A 5185-nucleotide genomic window follows, 5' to 3' on the forward strand; every position below is an offset into this window, starting at 1 on the left:
TAAAAAAAAGAAAAGGCCCAAATAAAAAAAATAAAAAAATGAGAGAAAAAGAGAGAAGGGGTAATGCTACTATCCTTTTACCACACTTGTGCTTCAAAGTAGCACCATGATCTTCATGATAGAGAGTCTCCTATGTTGTCACTTTCATATACTAGTGGGAATCTTTCATTATAGAACTTGGCTTGTATATTTCAATTATGGGCTTCCTCAAAATGCCCTAGGTCTTCGTGAGCAAGCGAGTTGGATGCACACCCACTTAGTTTCTTTTGTTGAGCTTTCATACACTTATAGCTCTAATGCATCCGTTGCATGGCAATCCCTACTCACTCATATTGATATTTATTAATGGGCATCTCCATAGCCCGTTGATACGCCTAATTGATGTGAGACCATCTTCTCCCTTTTTGTCTTCTCCACAACCACCCTTCTATTCCACCTATAGTGTTATATCCATGGCTCACGCTCATATATTGCGTGAAGATTGAAAAACTTTTGAGAACATCAAAAGTATGAAACAATTGCTTGGCTTGTCATCGGGGTTGTGCATGATTTGAATACGTTGTGTGGTGAAGATGGAGCATAGCCAGACTATATGATTTTGTAGGGATAACTTTCTTTGACCATGTTATTTTTAGAAGACATGATTACTTGGTTAGTATGCTTGAAGTATTATTATTTTTATGTCAATATTAAACTTTTGTCTTGAGTCTTATGGGTCTGAATATTCTTGCCACAATAAAGAATTACATAGAGAAATATGTTAGGTAGCATTCCACATCAAAAATTCTGTTTTTATCATTTACCTACTCGAGGATGAGCAGGAATTAAGCTTGGGGATGCTGATACGTCTCCAACGTATCTATAATTTTTTATTGTTCCATGCTATTATATTATCGACCTTGGATGTTTTATATGCATTTATATGCTATTTTATATGATTTTTTGGACTAACCTATTAACCTAGAGCCCAGTGCCAGTTTCTGTTTTTTCCTTGTTTTAGAGTATCGCAGAAAAGAAAAATCAAACGGAGTCCAATTGACCTGAAATTTCACGGAACTTATTTTTGGACCAGAAGAAGCCCATGGAGTATCAGAGTTGGATCAGGAGAGTCCCGGGCTGCCCACGAGGGTGGGGGCGCGCCCACCACCCTAGGCACGCCCCCTACCTTGTGGACAGCCCGAAGGTCCACCGATGTACTTCTTCCTCCCATATATACCTATATACCCTAAAAACTTCGGGAAGCACAATAGATCGGGTGTTCCGCCGCCAGAACACTACTAGGGAAAACCTTATACACAGAAGTTTATCAGTAGCGAGGTTTAAAAATGGGCGCTACTGCTAATTAGTAGTAGCGAGGGGTATAAAAACCACGCTACTAATAAGTTGATAGTAGTAGCGAGGGGTATAAACCCGCGCTGCTATTAAATGGTCTCCAACAATGTCCCCGGAATAGGCCATAGTAATAGCGAAGGGTATAAAATCGGCGCTACTACTAAATAAGTAGTAGTAGCGCAGCTAAAACCCCACACTACTTTTTTTTTTGAAAGTAAGACCCCACGCTACTACTAAGCGTGTTCACCCCGGCCCGATCCATCCCACCCCACCAACCGTCGTCCCACTCCACCCACCCCCGTCTAAAAAAATCCACCTCCGATCTAGATCCCCTCCTCCTCCCGCGGCTGCAGGGCGCGCCAGTCGCCCTTCTTCCGCGACCTCGCCTCCCCCGTCCCCCATGGAGCAGCAGAGGAGGGAGACCAGGCGCCCAGATCCGCCCTTCTCCGGCCTGCGCCAACACCGGCCATGGCGCGACCCAGCAGGTGAGGAGGGAGACCAGGAGTGAGGGGGTGACGGCCATGGGCGGCTACAACGCGTTCCTGGCGACCACGCTGCCGCCGGAGCACCGCATCTATGACCCGGACGCGGAGTCGCTGTAGTCAGCCACGACCACGTTCCTCACGGCGTTCCCCTGGGGCTTCGCCATCGAGGTGCTGGACGTGTACAGCGGCCCGCCCATGGGTGTCTTCAAGTTCCGGCTGGGGCTACATGGAGGGCCCGTTCAAGGGCCACCCTCCGCACGGCCACCGCGTTGAGTTCTTCGACGTCCGTGTCTTCCACGTAAGTTCATTTGACAGTAATTAATGGTGTATTATTGGTTTTGTTCAAAGATAAGTGACCTGCAACCCTGTGATGATATATAGGTCGATGAAGACACCAAGGTGGAGAAGGCAGAGTTCTTCTACGAGCGTGGCAACTTCCTCGCAAACTTCTTGTCTGCGCCTGCTACTTCTGCTTCTGCTGCGTCGGCTTCAAGTTGCCCTGTGATGAGAGGAGACTGAAGCGCGACAGAATCGACGAAACATGCTTGTCACTAGCTAGTATTGTCTTCAGGCTCTCTCTCTCTCTCTCTCTCTCTCTCGGGAGGACGCCGCCCTTCCTCTGCTCCCTGTCCAAGCAAGCGAGCTCTGGATCCACCCCCACAACCACGGCATCGGCACCGGCACCGGAGGCCGTGGAGATGCAGCTCCGTCGCGCAGTCGTCGAGCCAAGGTACTCACTCCCCTCTTCCTTTCGCTTCGCTCATGGGTCATCAAATTTGTTTGCTACAGAAACATTAGAGAGGACAAGTCAATAAAACTGAACCTTTCTTCAGAGACGAGATGAGAGGAGAAAAGTTTGATATTTCCTGTGATTGGAGACAGTAGGAAAATTTGACACTTGCGGAAATGCCAAGCTGATTAGGCATAGGAACCCAATCCATTCTGATTAGGGAGAGCCACTAGTAATTGCAGCAGACTTGACTTTGCACTCGTACGTTCAGACGAATGAATATATGCATCACTCTTTGTTTGGCATGCCAAAACTGAGACGTGCAGATTCATCCATTTCTAAGCATCACCAATCCTGATCAGTTCCTAATGTAGATTTGGAGTTGGACACAGTAGAAACAACACACACAACTTGACTTGATTCAGTCGGTTAATTTTACTGCTGTAGGTGTATCATGTGCCTTACTTCCTAAAGTTGGATCATCACCGACAGTGTATAATTTTTTTGTTTGATTTGGATGCAGCAGTAGCGCTCCGTGGGGGGCATCAACATCAGCCTCGACGGTTCGGTCATCTACTCCTACCACCATGACTCCCCGCAAAAGTTCAATCTCTCTCTCTCTATCTCTCAGCTGTGAGCTAGTTCCTAATACTGTTCCTATTAAGAATCCAATCCATCCTGGGGAGAGCCCACTGTAGGTACTACAGCACACCTTCTTTATGGATATCAACATGCCTGTTTTGAAAACATAGATAGTAGGTGACACTAGTAACTCAGCAAACTTGACTTTGCACTTGTACGCACAGACAAATGAATCTGCATCATTCATTGTTTGGCATGTCAAAAATGAGACATGCAGATTCATTTGCAAGAATCACTGATGCAGATCGGTTCCTTCTCTGTTTGTTGGAAATTGAGCTTTGTTCTCTGTTTGGTTGGTGCAGTGATGAGCGAGCAACTTTGGCAAGCACCAGGCCAACTGGAAGGCAGGCCCCATCAGAGCCAAGAGCATGCCGAAGAAGGCGGCGGCGTATGTATGATGCTTGCTTCTTCTAATCTGCCATCTTATGTCATGCCTGTAGTGTATGGTGGATGTATATATATGGTGATGATTTTATTTGTTTCTTCCATTTGGATGCAACAGGTGTGGTCCATGGATGTTAGAATGAGGAACTGTATGATAGTAGATACGGCAACAGTGTAATAGTATAATCAGGAATAACGACATTTCCATCACTATTGTGTTTTCTTGAACTGTATACATAAAATGGAATTTGTCGATTTTTTTAATTCCTAATTCGTTAGAAGTGGCGTTGGTATTATAGACGCGCTACTACTATTTCATTAGTAGTAGCATGGGTTCATAATAGTAGTAGCGTGGGTGGAAACGTGCTACTACTAACTTTGTTAGTAATAGCGCGGGTTCAACCCACGCTATTACTAACTATTAGCTGTAGCGCGATACTAGTAGCGTGGGTACCTGCGCTGCTAGTAGCCTTTTTCCTAGTAGTGGAAGCCTCCGTAGCCATCGAAAACCAATCTAGGCCCGTTCCGGCACCCTGCCGGAGGGGGGCAATCCCTCTCCGGTGGCTATCTTCATCATCTCGGTGCTCTCTATGACGAGGAGGGAGTAGTTTTCCCTCGGGGCTGAGGGTATGTACCAGTAGCTATGTGTTTGATCTCTCTCTATCGTGTTCTTGAGGTGATACGATCTTGATGTATCGCGAGCTTTACTATTATAGTTGGATCTTATGATGTTTCTCCCCTCTTATCGGATTGAGTCTTTAAGGATTTGAGAACACTTGATGTATGTCTTGCGTGGGATACCCGTGGTGACAATCGGATATTCTATTGATCCACTTGATGTATGTTTTGGTGATCAACTTGCGGGTTCCATGACCTTGGGAATCTATGCATAGGGGTTGCCACACGTTTTCGTCTTGACTCTCCGGTAGAATCTTTGGGGCACTCTTTGAGGTTCTATGTGTTGGTTGAATAGATGAATTTGAGATTGTGTGATGCATATCGTATAATCATACCCACGGATACTTGAGGTGACATTGGAGTATCTAGGTGACATTGGAGTATCTAGGTGACATTAGGGTTTTGGTTGATTTGTGTCTTAAGGTGTTATTCTAGTACGAACTCTAGGGCTGTTTGTGACACTTATAGGAATAGCCCAACGGATTGATTGGAAAGAATAACTTTGAGGTTGTTTCGTACCCTACTATAATCTTTTTGTTTGTTCTCCGCTCTTAGTGACTTTGGAGTGACTCTTTGTTGCATGTTGAGGGATAGTTATGTGATCCAATTATGTTATTATTGTTGAGAGAACTTGCACTAATGAAAGTATGAACCCTAGACCTTGTTTCCTAGCATTGCAATGCCGTTTACGCTCACTTTTACCATTAGTTACCTTGCTGTTTTATATTTTCAAATTGCAAAAACCTTTATCTACCATCCATATTGCACTTGTATCACCATCTCCTCGCCAAACTAGTGCACCTATACAATCTACCATTGTTTTGGGTGTGTTGGGGACACAAGAGACTCTTTGTTATTTGGTTGCAGGGTTACTTGAGAGAGACCATCTTCATCCTACGTCTTGATAACCCACAAGTATAGGGGATCGCAACAG

General features: G+C 45.2%; 1 pseudogene across 1 annotated transcript; it reads left to right on the top strand.

Annotated features, from left to right (window-relative positions):
* Positions 1–1611: 1611 nt before the first annotated feature.
* On the top strand, positions 1612–3783 carry LOC125533736 (pathogen-related protein-like; annotated as a pseudogene). Its single transcript, XR_015617048.1, has 4 exons — positions 1612–2115; positions 2199–2547; positions 3071–3245; positions 3492–3783. The product of XR_015617048.1 is annotated as a pathogen-related protein-like (transcript).
* Positions 3784–5185: the final 1402 nt, after the last annotated feature.

Source organism: Triticum urartu, chromosome 2A, assembly GCF_056163025.1.
Source record: "Triticum urartu cultivar PI428250 chromosome 2A, HENAU_Tu73, whole genome shotgun sequence".
Taxonomy (NCBI): domain Eukaryota; kingdom Viridiplantae; phylum Streptophyta; class Magnoliopsida; order Poales; family Poaceae; genus Triticum; species Triticum urartu.